This window comes from Oryctolagus cuniculus, chromosome X (assembly GCF_964237555.1).
Source record: "Oryctolagus cuniculus chromosome X, mOryCun1.1, whole genome shotgun sequence".
Taxonomy (NCBI): domain Eukaryota; kingdom Metazoa; phylum Chordata; class Mammalia; order Lagomorpha; family Leporidae; genus Oryctolagus; species Oryctolagus cuniculus.
In genome coordinates this window covers 70,198,595-70,213,558 of record NC_091453.1, presented here as the reverse complement: position 1 = coordinate 70,213,558, position 14,964 = coordinate 70,198,595, and the positions used below count along the sequence as shown (strand labels likewise).

The following is a 14,964-nucleotide window of genomic DNA, read 5'->3' as shown; positions in this document are numbered from 1 at the left end:
TGCGGGCGCTAAGGGCGCAGAGACCGCAGAGTGTGCGCGAAGCCGGGAAGCCGCCGTGGGGCGAGGCGCCGAGAAGCAGCCTCGGGGCGGGCGCCGGGAAGCTGTGGGGATAAGAGAAACAGAAGATTAGAAGTAAAATGAGAGAAACAGGAATGCTGGCAGATAGAAGTAAAATAGGAGAAATAGGAATGCCCGGAGATAGAGAAATAGAGAAAAATAAGGCCTCCCCACAACATGGCAATGAGAGAGCTTGGATTCGGTCTGCCTGATTAGTAAGACGATAAGCACCTGTGGGCAGCTGCAGGTCACCGAAGACAGGCACGTTATCAACACCAATAAGTCTCCCCACAAGACGGCAATGAGAGGGCTTGGATTCGGTTTGTCTGATTGCTAGGGCTTGTAAGCACCTGCAGGCAGTTCTAGCAGAGCAGAGCATGCGCTGCAGGGCGCCGAACACAGGCACGCATCAGCGCCTAAAAACCTCCTCACAACATGGCGAAGAGAGGACCCAGATTCGGTTTGCCTGATTGGTAGGGCTTGTAAGCACCTGTGGGCAACTCTAGCAAGCAGAGCAGAGTGTGTGCTGCGGGGCACCGAAGACAGGCGCGTATCAATGCCAAAAATAAAAAGAAAGGGGGATCTGTGGGGAGCAACTCGGACTAGACTGTTACTGGAATTAAGACTTATTCTATGCATCTGCTCTCCCACAATATGGCGCTGAGAAGGGAGTAACAGCTTCTACGCAGCTGCCTCTCGCCAACTTGAGTGATGACCTGCAGGAGCTGATCCTGCTCCTGATTGGAGGAGAGCAGCGTACTCGGCATGTGGGTAGCAGAGTTGGGATTGGTGGAAGAGGACTATAAAGGAGGAGAGAGACAACATGCACCGGGAACATCTATCTGAAGGAACACCTGTGCAGCCCCCGAGAGAGCCGGCCGGCGGTGTGCCGCTCCCCCGCGGAAGTGGGGAAAGTGGCAGGGGGAACCGCCCTTCCACGGAGGTGGAAGGGACGGTAGCCAACCCGGGAAGAACCAGCAGCAAACCCGGGGAGGGCCGAGCAGACCAAAGAACAGCACAGGGTCCTGTGTCGTTCCTCCACGAAGACGGGGAGTGACATAATGGTGCCGTGACTCGGATATGAAGCCTACACAGGGTCTAGTGTCGCTCCTCCACGAAGAGGGGGAGCGACAATATAGATGCATATAGTCTGCTGAACCTGAGACTTCACTTTCTAAAAAAATCAGAAAGGCCTAGGAAAGCACATTTCCAAACTGAGCAGGCAAGAAAATAGATGTGAAGCATGAAATATGTCTTTGACATTTGTTAGAATTATGTAGAAAACTTTTACAATGAACAATGAAAGAATTTCATGTTGAGGTTAGAGCATATAAAACAAACTATATAATAACTATGTAGTTTGGTTATCACATGACCAAAGAAATCAGATCAAGACTGTTATTGGTATATCAGGCTAAAAAGTAAAATGAATCATGTCAATAAGCCTGTTTATTTTCAAGTGCCTAAATAATCAAATCAACTTTGAAGAGTCATTTTTATAGGAACAAGCTTGTATTTGGAACCTGGTGTATTTAGTTGAACTACTATCCTTCCAGATTATACACTGTGATACTGCATAAAGAATAAAAAGTGTGGGAAAGACACAAGGATGCCCAAACTTGAGGTGATCCCAATGATACCCTGAGATCATTGCTTAGTTTAGTAGCACTCCCATCTGTGTTATCAACAATCTTTTATAAGAGTGAAATAAAACTCTGTGATCTGAAGTTTTTCATCTGTATTCCTTTTAACATTGTTTAATCTCCTTGTCAGTCAAGTGGTTATGTCTTTTTGTAGAAAAAGGATCTATTTAAATATCTTTCCTCTCCTAATTTGTCAAAAGGCAGAGGGGAGGGAATGTAGAGAAGGTTAAAAAAATTCATATTAAATGCAGATTTTCCACGAAGTTCAGCTAGTTGAGGATCACAGTATTGTGTGTATGTCTAGAATATTTGCTGTACTGCCTTCTTTATAATTATTGAGAAATAATTCCTGTCAAATAGGAAAATGGCTTCAAATCATTTATTTATTAAACAAATTCTCATTTGCATATTCTTCTCCATCATTCAGAGCACTGGTGAAGTCGACATCCACTTAACACGGTAAAAGCTTCTTAATGGAAGGAACCCGTATCAATTGTGTCTACCACTGTATGCTTGGTTGAGTATCATTCTAGGCAAATAAAACACACTGAAGAAATAGCTGTTGAATGAATAAATAATTTATTTGGCTTACTATAATCTGATTACTTAATCCACTCCATACAAACTGCTACTGCTATGGATCACTATTTATCTACCTACTGTATCTAATGAACTTTGAAAACATTTTTTCATCTTTAAAGATAACATAGCTCCATTTCATAATACTGGATGTGTTTTTCTCTTTAAGTCTTTCTACTTCATAGCCCCCTTAAATATTTTTAGGCTTCCCTTGTACATATTTAATGTTACTTTCTCTGTGCATTCCACAGATTCCCTTTCCTTTCTCCACCCTCTAAATGTAGGTATTCCAAGGATTCTCTCTTTTTAAAAAACTGATTTTACTCTCTCCTGGGATGAACAAATTTATACTTTGCTATCTATTACCTATGTGATGAAGGAAAAATTGGTATGTCCATCCAACATTTTTCTTCCTCGAGCTTCACATTCTAACTCTTGCCAGCTATCTCTGACAAGCATTTTAACATTTCTACATTTAGCTCTTCATTCTTCCCTCAAAAGAACTTTTGCTTCCTATTTTCTATCTCATTTAGAATCACTGTTTTCTATTTAGTTACCCATATCATGATTTTTTTTTACTTCTTCTTCCTTATATTTCACATTTAATCAGTCACTATGTCCTGCTGATGTAATATAAATATATCTTGAATTTGTTTCTTTTTATTCCCACTATCATCATCCTAGTTCATATTTTTCCCATCTGTTATACGGACTATAAGATCTTCACTCATTAAGTCATCATTTCATTCAACAGGCATTTTCCTTACCTCTATAACTATTTATTCTGTATCCACCTACTATAAAATGACCAGAAAGCTCTATCTGAAACAAGTCCAACAATGCTATACCTAAGCTTAAAGCCTTTTAGTGATTCTTCATCATTTGTAGCAGAAGTGAAGGTCTTTAACAAAGCCACATAAGACCTTATGATTAAGCCTCTTACTATTTCTTTTCACCATATATATATATAATACTCTTTAGCACCAATACAGAGTTTTGCCTCCCAAGTCCATCTGATGCCCTTTCCAGTCTCTATGGCTTTGTTTTTGACTTTCTCTTAGCCAAATCTTTCCTCAAACCTTATTAATTTTTGTTCTTTGTCTTGGTATTGATGTCTTAGGAACCTTTTCTTGGCCACTCTACTACCTTCTTGTCTAAAGATATCACTTTGTACTGATACATTGCATTTATTTTTATTACTGAACCCATTATACTTAGCTTTCTGAAGGCAGGGATCCAGTCTTTTATCATAGTGGCCATTAATAGTGCTTAGCTCTCAGTAAGTCTTCAAAAATATTTATTGTACTTACATGAATAACGGAAATCAACTGCACATTGCAAGAAACAAAATTATATCTGATTGAATGAAAGTTCTGGTGAGCAATGAGACTGGTAAACCCACGGGTAAATCCAGAGAAATGCCGACTATATAATATAAACATAATGTCTCATTTTGGAAATAAAAGAGGCATAACAAACAGATAATGAAAACATGTGAGAGAGAATGGGATGTCTGAAGTTAAATAGTTTGCAACTTTTGTATTATTCAGAAGGAAAGCATTTCTGATTAATTTTTGCATTAAATTAACTGTGGATGAAACAATGCCCAGTGTAATGCTGAAAACGTAGCATGTATCTTCCAAAACAGCAGATGAAAAACTGGGGTGAAGCACTGAAAAAATCCAAAAGAGGGCAGCAAAGAGAAATGAGTCACAGAGAAAATAGGCCACACAGAAATCATTCATTAGAAACAGCCCCAAAATGTCAGAAAGGTTAAAAAGAATGAAACAAATGGCAGCTATGTGTTTTAAACAGATCTTTAAAGCATAAAGACATATAAAGGTAAGATGTAAAGACAGGAAAAGGTATAATGGAGAGATACTATCCTAAAATATTCACTCATAGCTTAATTAGTATCAGTCAAGACAGAATATACAAAACCAGTATTAGAAATTTTAAAAAGTACTATAAAATGTTAAAAAAGTAAATTCATAGGTTGATGAAATAATTATACATTTCTAAGTACCTCTGGAATAAACTCAAAGTATCTTTGTATAATCATATATTAAACTGACAGAAAGCAGATAAATCTTGGGAGATTCAGTTAACTGACAGAGTAAGTAAGGATACAGGAGTAATGAAAGACCCTACTAAGAAACTTTATAATTATATAATAGCCACTTCTGTCCATAAAATCTGAGAATATACATCTTCTAGCATATGAGACATGGAAACTCATTATGCAGTGCAGCATAATGATATCTGAAATAAGATAGCAGTCAAACCTGTTAATCTAACTATAACTCAATACTTAGTTAATATATAAATACTTAGTTAATATATATATTTGGAAACAGAAAAGCAAATATATCCACATATGGGTTAAAGAAAAATTGTAATGAACATTTTTAAAAAGATGTAGAATTGAGTGAAAATGATTTGAGTAGAATGTGGCTTGTGGGAGGTAGCTAATGTCATACACTGAATAACTAATGCCTCATATTAGGAAAGGAACAAAAGCAAAAAACTAATATGGTAAACATTAATTTCACATATTCAGGAAGAGGATAGAACACACCCAAAAGAAGAAAAAAAACAGGAAAAATAGAAAACATACAATAAGTAGGATCAAAATGTCCAAAGTTTTCTTGATAAAGAAAATAAAACAAATATACCTGCACAGAAACTGATCAAAAAACATAAGGCATAAATAGGGTAAAAATAAAAAGAAAAAAATCAATGTAGGTATAATAGTTTTTTATTTATGTAAGAATAGATTTCATTGTATCTCATATATACAATGTTAACCACATAATGATACTTCCCAGCCTCCCTGCTTCTTCTGCCTTTCTTTACTGTTTTTTTTTCCATTTTTGCAATAACATACTTTGAATTTACTTGGGACAGGCATCTGGCACAGTGGTTAATTAAGATGCTGTGTTTGGGAGGCCTATAACTCATGTCAAAGTAGGTTTGAGAATGTGCTCCACTTCAAATCCCAGCTTCTTGTTAATGTGCTCCATCAGAGGTAGCAGGTGATAACTTGAGTAATTGGGTCCCTGTCACTCACATGAAGGTCCCAGGAGGTATTCTGAGTTCCTGGCTTCAGCCTAGCTCAGTACCAACTATTGCAGGTATTAAGTGAGTGAATCAGTGGATGCAAGATCCCTCCTATCTTTCAAATAATACATTGTTAATATTATTCCAATATGTTGGAAGTCTTAGACAAATGGACAATCCTGGAACAATCACTGAGGCAATCTAAAAATGAGTAATTCTAGATTCCTGATTCCAATGCCTTAAACATTTTAACATCTAAATAAGGTAATGAATGAATAAATAAAATAATAATAGAAACAGACCCTGATGGTTTTACTGGTGTGTTATACCAATCTTTTAAAAAAATCCAATTCCATATTACCCAAAACTTTATAGAAAAAAAATAATACCTCTCAACTTTGATATGCAAACCAGAAAAGGCCAGTGCATATGAATGGACATTTATAGTATAACCTCTCTTATAAACAGAGATGCAAACATATTAGCAACCACGCAGTGTATTTTTTTTTTTTTTTTTTTTTTTTTGACAGGCAGAGTGGACAGTGAGAGAGAGACAGAGAGAGAAAGGTCTTCCTTTTGCCGTTGGATCACCCTCCAATGGCCGCCGCTGCAGCCGGCGCACCGCGCTGATCCGATGGCAGGAGCCAGGATCCAGGTGCTTTTCCTGGTCTCCCATGGGGTGCAGGGCCAAAGCACCTGGGCCATCCTCCACTGCACTCCCTGGCCATAGCAGAGAGCTGGCCTGGAAGAGGGGCAACCGGGACAGAATCCGGCGCCCCAACCGGGACTAGAACCCGGTGTGCCGGCGCCGCAAGGTGGAGGATTAGCCTATTGAGCCACGGCGCCGGCTTCACGCAGTGTATTAAAGATGCTTCATAATCATGATGAGTGTATCTTATATAATGGGAAATGATGTGAAATGATGATAGAGCATCAAACTACCCATGTATCTAGCCACACTATAAAATTAAAGAAAACATAAATGATAATTCAACATATAAAGAGGAAAACATTAACTAAAATTTGACATTCTATGGATTCATCAAATAAATATTCAGATGAGTGGTTCATGACCAAACTCTTAGCAGATTAGCAATGGAAGAAAACTTCCTTAACGTGAGAATTTTGTGTCTACAAAAACTCTACAGCATACATTTTTTTTTTGACAGGCAGAGTGGACAGTGAGAGAGAGAGACAGAGAGAAAGGTCTTCCTTTTTGCCGTTGGTTCACCCTCCAATGGCTGCCGCGGCCGGCACACCACGCTGATCCGATGGCAAGAGCCAGGTACTTATCCTGGTCTCCCATGGGGTGCAGGGCCCAAGCACTTGGGCCATCCTCCACTGCACTCCCTGGCCACAGCAGAGAGCTGGCCTGGAAGAGGGGCAACCGGGACAGAATCCGGCGCCCCGACCGGGACTAGAACCCGGTGTGCCAGCACCGGAAGGCGGAGGATTAGCCTATTGAGCCGCGGCACTGGCCCAGAAGTACATTTAAGTTTATATGAATTTTTATTAGACTACTCCTATTTCAAATAGTTCTGTACATTCAGAAATTAATACGAGGTGAACTTCCTGACTTCAATTATACTGTAATACGGAGGAGACAAGGTAACTGATGCATTGGGTATAGTTTAAGCAAATCATGAACAGGGGTACTTCAAATAGTTCATGGAAAATGTATTTAAAAGACAATTTTATTTTGGTGCAAAAAAGACCATTTGATGTCCATGCACATTTTTTCATATTATGAATTTTCCATGAATTTTTGAGAATCTTAGGTATGCACGGATTTCAAAATTTTCTGCACCAAGATAAAATCTATTTTCCATGAATGTCTATTTTATGTATGTTACATGAATGTCTATTTTATGTATGTTAAAATGTTTATTTGCTTAAAAGGCAGAGACACACAGAGTGACAGTGAGCAATCTATTATCTGCTGGTTTACTTCCTAAATGACTGCAGTAGTGGGACAGGTCAAAGCCAGGAGTTGTGAACTTAATCCAGGTTTCTCACACAGGTGGCAGAGACTCAGGTACTTGAGGCATCACCTGCTGCCTCCTAGGGTGTGCATTAGCAGGAAGCTGGAATCAAAATGGGAACTGGGGGGGGGGTGGCGAGCTTTGTGGCGTAACAGGTTAAGCCTCCACATGCAATGCTGGCATCCCATATGTGTACCAGTTCCATTCCTGTATGTTACACTTCTGATCTAGCTCCCTGCTAATGTGCCTGGGAAAGCAGAGAAGATGGCCCAGGTCCTTGGGCCCCTGTATCCACATGGGAGACCCAGAGGGATCTTCTGGCTTTGGCCTGTCCAGGCCCTGGCCCTGGCCATTTTGGGAGTGAATGAGCACATGATCTCTCTCTCTCTTTAACTCTGCCTTTCAAATAAATAAACCTTAATAAAAAAGTGAAGCTTGGACTTGAACCCAGGTACCCAAATATGAGTGCAGGCATCCCAAATGTTATTTTAACTGCAGTGTAAACCCTCCACAAAAATTTTGACACTTATATAAGCACACAAACTCACAAAACACTATCCATCTTTCTCTAAGGAATGACTGAAAGGTTTATCCTGAAACAGATAATATATAAGCTGAGTCTCAAAGTAGGGGAACAGAATAGGAAAAAGGTGGAAGAGAAAAGAGGAAAAAGGATACATTAGGCAGAACAGTGTAAACAATGACATACAGGGAATTGCAGTGGAGGCCAGCATATCTGAAATACAAGATACTGTAGCCTCGAAATACTTCACACTTTCTAGAAGGTTATACAAATCATAATCATTCTTTAGATGTTAACAAATTTCATTGTTCAGCTATTGTAATCTTTTAGTTCATCAAAAAGAAAATATTACAGTCACTCCTTTCAGGAGCCAAAGAAAAACCAAAGCTATCTTAACAGAAACCAGTCTGCCAGACTAAATTTGTGATTAGCTAATGAAGGAAACTGTTCTATCACTATTATTTTGTAAAAGATAAAAATACTGCAGGAATTAACAGCCAACTAAAATGTCTAGAAAATACTGCACAGCATTCCAACTCTTAATTCATAGCTCAATTTAGTAGCTGAACGGAAGCCACCCTTTTTTTGTTATTTTATTTATTTGAATGTCAGCGTTACAAAGACAGAGAGGAAAAAGGAGGAGAAGAGGGAAGGAGTGAGGGGAAAAGGGAGGAAAGATCTTAAATCCAAAAGTTCAGTCCCCAAATGGCCACAATAAGCCAGGGCTGGGCCAGACTGAAGCTGGATCCAGGAGCTATTTCTGGGTCTCCCAGGTGTGTTCGGGAGCCCAAGGACTTAGGTCATCTGCTGCTGCTTTACCAGTCCATTAGCAGGGAGCTGGATTGGAAGTGAAGCACTCTGGAGTCTAACTGGCACTCATGTGGGATGCCAGGGTCACATGCATTGGCTTTACCTGCTCTGCTACAATGCTGGCCCCCAGTGCCATTATTTTCTACATCAGCAATCTATTTTGACCACTTCAATGTAGATATATTCAACTCTAGTAGTATACATAGAAGATAATTATTTGAATAGCAGACATGTAAATTCAAAATTTAAGAATATCATACTCTGGTTATATAAACTACCTGAGTTAAGAAGCAAGGTTTTGGTCCTAAGAATGTTTGGATTATGAAAATAACAAGGGAGCTCTTCCTGAGCTCACAGCTTGTGAAAACAAGTTACCTATCCCACCCTTCTGGATGTTTTTTTGTTTTATCAGGAGCAAGCCAGACAGGATGAAGAATTGTAAATCAAGCCTTTTGAGGGGTTTTGTCCCCACCTGGTAACTGAATGCCAATCTGATTTTCAAGTTTTTTTTCCTTCTAAATTGTACATAAAAGCCCCACTATCACTAGCCCCTTTGGGTTTTTTCCTCTCTTATAAGCCCCCCACCATGCTGCTCTGGCTGGAGGACTTTGACTCTAATTAATCTATGTAAATCTCAAGAAAAAAAAAGAATGTTTGGATTTCCAGCTTACTGATAAAGCACAGAAATTCTCAGGGTATTATAAGTTGCTTGGGTGACATAGATAACATAGGGATATATTTGATAGTGGTACTCATCCTTTCAAAAAATTTGATTTTATTTCCTTGAATGCAGAAAAAGACACTGTGCTTGTGAGAAGTAGGTGGGGAGGGAGAAACCAAAGAGAAAGAGAAAAAGAGAGAAAGAGAGAGATCTGTTCTCCATCCACTGGTTCACTCCACAAATGTCAGCATGACATAGGGCTTGGCCAGGCAAAGGCAGGAGCCTAGAACTGAATCCAGGTCTCAGACATGGGCAGAGCAGAGCCCCACGTACTTGGGTCATCATCTGCTGCCTCACAGGGTGTATTAGCAGGGAACTGGATCATAAACAGAGTTGTCACTAAATAAACTGGCTCTTTGACGGGGGTCGGCCATCCCCAGTGGCAGCTTGACTCGCTGCAAGACAATGCCCACTCTGCTTCATCATTCTTTGCTGCAAAATTAAATCCTCTATCTCAAAAGTAACTTTCTCAAAGATACAGTAGATTACTCCTATTGCTGTCCTTGCTGCTGCTACTAGCTAATTTTAATACCATACTTAAATAACATTCTCAACTACTATAGCATTATAAATAATATTATTTTTTTAGCTACGGTTAGAGTTCACTTTTTAAAAGCATAAACCATTTCCAAACAATTTTGATACAACTTTCAAAATAACTTACATTCTTCCTTTGAGTAATTATGACAAAATGGTACATTTTCCTCATCACTCAGGATCTATATCATAGCTGTTAATAACTGTTTTTGATGTAATGGATAGGTTTTTTTCTGCTTTGATACCAGGCTGTCAGTTGGTACTACTGTCTATGTAACTGTGCCTTATAGTCAGCTCTCTCAATTGCTAATACTTGCAGGTCCAATAAATTACAGGAAGAAAAAATGTTAGAACACAGAATAACTGAGAGTAAGTTCTGACTTAAAACGAAAGATGGAACAGAGAGCTCACCATGGTCAGTTACAGATGGCACTAGGGCAATACCCAGTTCTCTCACTCACAATTCCTGTCTTTTTAATGCCTAATCTAGGTAATAGTAGGATTTTTATCCAGAGCAATTTACTTGCCTGGGCTGGATTTATCCAGCCTCTGTTAGGATTACAGACCACCATGAATGGTTTTTAGCATATAAAAACACTAACAGTGATTCTGAAGTGGGCTTAAATATCTCCACTAATGACAGCAGGTTTTCCTTATATGGTAAAATCTATGAAAAAAAAAAAAAAACAACCACCTCAACAAAAAAACTCAATCACTTAGACCTTTGGGATTGATATACAAGGAAGTGAAGGAATCATCTGAACATTATCATTATTTCAAATTTTCAGGAAGTAGTAATTCCCACCTTCCAATTTCTGAAAATCAAAATTTAAAACATTCTAACAGGGGTTGCTGTTGTCGTAGAGCAGGTTAAGCTGTTGCCTGATGCCAGCATCCTATATGGGCACTGGTTAGAGTCCTGGCTGCTACACTTCTGATCCAGCTCCCTGTTAATTCGCCTGGGTAAGCAGTCGAAGATGGACCCAGTCCCTAGGGTCCCTGCCCCCAAGTGCAGACCTGGACGGAGTTCTAGGCTCCAGGCTTCAGACTATCCCAGCCTCAGCGACTGTGGCCATTTCCGGAGTGAACCAGTAGATGGAAGACCTCTCTCTTTCACTCTCCCCAGCCCTCTCTTTCTGTAACTCTGTCAAGCAGATAAATTTTAAGCATTGCACTAAATAGATGTACCTTTTAATAGGGAATGTCTGTGAATAAGACACATCTTCAGGAGAATCTAGGCTAGGTCTTCCCAGAAGTGATTGTGTAAATGCATGTTTTTTCTAACACCTCTTAAAGCAAAATCTCAAGTGGAATATCAATACACAGAAAAAGTAGCTCTCCAAGACACTTAGAACTCTGTCAAACGTGTCTTGTGCTGTACCTTTTGGAAGCACTGTAAAAACAGAACAGATTTTGGAGTCAAGCCAAATCTTTTACTCTTTGTTTACAAACTGTGGCTTTCTGAGCTTTGATTTCCTCTTCCATAAAATGGAGATCATATGACTTGTCATAAAGCATTGCATTAAGGATTTGACATAATGTATACAAATCTCCAAAACAATGTTTACCCTACAGTAGGTGTTCAGTAAATGATAGCTTTAAAATTATCTCCTCAAGACTTTGCAAATTCACCTATCTTAACTGGGCAATACGGTTAGAAACGAAATCAAAAGTCAAAATGTCTCCTTAAAACATTCTATGTAGTTGCAGTTACTGTGATGACAGGCGCATGACAGTATTTTTACAGTGCTTCCAAAACATCCATATATGTATTAATTATTGCAGTAAAATTTCAATAAAAACAAATCTTTAGAGTTCAACATACACATTGGGTATATTAAAGCAGCCTTGTTTTAAGATCAAATTCAATTCAGTCTTCCTCCTGCAGAAAAATCATTGGTCATTTACTATAGAAATTTACAGAAGGAATCTCTGGGGCAGGCATTGTGTTACAGTCAGTGGGTTGGGCTGCCACCTGCAAGGCTGGCATCTCACACGGGCGCTGGTTTGATTTCTGGCTAGTTCACATCTAATCCAGCTCCCAGCTCATATGATGGGGAAAGCAGCAGAAGATGGCCCAGTGCTTGGGTCCCTGCCACCCACATGCGAGACCTGGATGGAGTTCAAGGCTCCTAGCTTCGGCCTGGCCGAGCCCTGGCCTTTGCAGCCATATTGGGAGCGAACCAGCAAATGGAAGCACGTTCTTTCTCACTGTCTCTCCTTCTCCCTGTTACTCTGCCATTCAAATAAATAAATTTTAAAAAAGGGAAATGTATGGTAGAAATCTCATGTTCCAATGTATCATTGAAATAAGTTATCCAAACATAGTAGGGCAGATCCTATTTCATTTCAAACGCCAAGATCAGGTTTATGCAATCTGCTGCATGCATAGAAGTAAAGGTTCAAAAAAGGAGGTAAGAGGAAGGATAAAGAATAATGTTCCACCAACACATGCCTGGAAAAAAACAAAAGTAATGGGATTATTTATCCATTCATCTCATGTGAAGAAGTGGCATTAGGCATCAGAGTTTTTCCCTTTTGTAGCTCCCAGCATGTTCTTTTATTTGACAGGCAGAGTTAGAGAGACAAAGAGAAAGGTCTTCCTTCCATTGGCTCACCCCCCAAATGGTCGCTATGGCCGGTAATCTGTGCTGATCCGAAGCCAGGAGCCAGGTACTTCTTCCTGGTCTCCAACGCGGGTGCAGGCGCCCAAGCAGCTGGGCCATCCTCCACTGCCTTCCCGGACCACAGCAGAGAGCTAGACTGGAAGAGGAGCAACCAGACAGAATCCGGCGCCCTAGGGGATGCCTGCACCGCAGGTGTTGGATTAATCAAGTTAGCCAGGGTGCCGGCCCCTCCCAGCATGTTTTTAAAAATATTACCTCTATATGACTGCTTTGTATTCCGTTGACATTTACTTTTCAAATCTTGCAGGCATACAGACAGACAAATTAAATTTTAGAGGCAGAGAGACCCCATCTGCTCATTCATTCCATCATGTCAGGATTGGGCCTGGCCAAAGCCAGGAACTGGGAAGTGAATCCAGGTCTCCTTTGTGGATGGCAGGAACCCAATCACTTGGGCCCTTACTCTGCCTCCCAGGGTCCACATTTCCCGGTGCCATCACTCTTCAACTGGACAGAAATGGTCACCACCAGGCGCCCCCCGCCGGAACCCCAGCCCTTCTGCCGTTCCCTAGGCCCCAGCCGCAGTTTTTCGGACGGCAAAGGATACTCTCCATATTCAACACAGTCCCGCAGCTTTCCGCAGCAGGAGACTGCCCAGAGCAATGGCTAAGAGCCCCGGCCTGGTCCAGACCGCCCAGTGCCCAAGCTCCTCGGGTTGCCGTCTCACTTCCTGTTTCTGCTCCTGGTCCGCAAGGGGCAGAGCCGTGTGCACGCGGCGAGGGGCGGGGCTTGGGCTACGCCACAATGGCGGCGTTGAGCAGCGTCGGTTAGGTTGGGCGCCCGTCGCCTGGGGGCGTTGCAGCGCTTGAGAGCAAGAGGTCCCACCCTCTGTCTCTCTCTGGAAGCTGTTTTCGCGCGCAAAGTTAATCTAAAGAGAGCATGAGGGTTTCCGTTGGCGCCCTAAGCTTCTAGTTCTTTCTTTAGGCCTCAGGACTCCTTTCCACCTTCCGCCTTTCCTCTTCCTGAGATTTCGCCTTATCCCTGACCCTCAGTTCTCAACGTTTAAGTCATAACGGCTGAAGGAAAAAGGTATAGGACTTTTAAAATACCTTTTGGAGATCATTATAATCGTGTAAGGGCGGAAGCGTGTAGCGCGGTGGGTAATTGGAGTAGCGGCGGGCGTTCAGCTGAGGTGTTAACATCATGCGCCTGAAAGTGTTAGGCTAGAGGGGGAAGACAAAAATGGGAAGGCTGGCCGTCCTGTGGATGCGAAATACGTATTTTGACTATGAGGTTTCTTACTGATTTTACAAAAGATGATGCAAGGCAAAAATTTCTGTGAAACATCTCTAATGGCGCGAGTGTTAATGGAAACACTAGATAGCGGTTAGCATGTTATATGTGAGGTATATTTTATATGTGACAAAGGATATGTACTAGATGCAATCTCAGGATATAGGGATACGAAAGGCACCTTCGGCCGCGGTGTCGTAGCTTTTCAGTTTAAAACTATCGAAAATTTTACGGGAGACCTGATCTTATCTTGGAAGAACACTCGCTGTAATTATTCGCTGCTGGAAGAATATAAGGTGTTCGGCTTTACAATTCATCTTAAAAAGTTCGGCGTGTGGGAGAAGTGCGTATACAATTGGATAAGCTGCTTTATTTATTTATTTATTTATTAATTTATTTTACTCTCTGGGATTGTTTCCTTTGCAACCAAACGTGGTTCTAAAAGCTAAGGTTTACTCTTTTGTGATAAAGATTGGTGATCGATTTCAGAGTGTCACCTAATTTAATAAACACTCAATGCTGGTGAAACCAAGCTTTTTGAATTCCCGGCTCTGGGGAAGTACAATCGGCATATCATGCCCAGAGGTAAAACTTTTTTTTTTTTTTTTTTAAGATCGCTTTTATCTTCATCTCACTTTATAGCTGAGATATAAAACTTTATGAAACCAGACATAATTTAGCAGATTTCATCATTGGGAAATCAGTTTCCATACGGGGTACACAATTGTATTTTACTGTCCAAGAACTTTGCTTTGCATTTAAAGGTATCTTTAAGAAGAACTGTATCCTAGATGCTGTCTTTTTAAACATAGCTCTTTTTTTTTTTTTTTGGTAAATGCACATACAGACTACTGCTGCTAAAGTTAGCATTTCGGTGTTTCATATCAAGATTGAGTCCTTCGAGTTACATATAGTAGGTAACTTTAAACAATAATGCTTTTTAAAAAGTGTTTTAAAATGTTTTTTGCACACTGTGGACTTTATGGAGAGCTTCAGGATAGGATTTGTTTTCTTACTAAAATTAAGATCTGGAGGTACTTTTCTATTAGGGTGCTTGTTGTTGATGTTCATCTGAAGTTAAAGAACAGTAACCTATAATGCCCACTTAGAAGATTAAGAAATAATATATCCA

At 40.4% G+C, this 14,964-nt stretch overlaps 1 protein-coding gene across 3 annotated transcripts in view; it reads left to right on the top strand.

Moving 5' to 3' along the window:
* The first annotated feature begins 13,308 nt into the window (after positions 1-13,308).
* The window catches only part of TENT5D (terminal nucleotidyltransferase 5D), a 60,965-nt gene continuing 59,309 nt past the window's right edge, over positions 13,309-14,964 (top strand). For all 3 annotated transcript variants that reach the window (XM_051827372.2, XM_051827370.2, XM_017349678.3), the window contains exon 1: positions 13,309-13,628. The gene's annotated coding sequence lies outside the window, so the exon portion shown is untranslated. The remainder of the gene's footprint in view (positions 13,629-14,964) is intronic.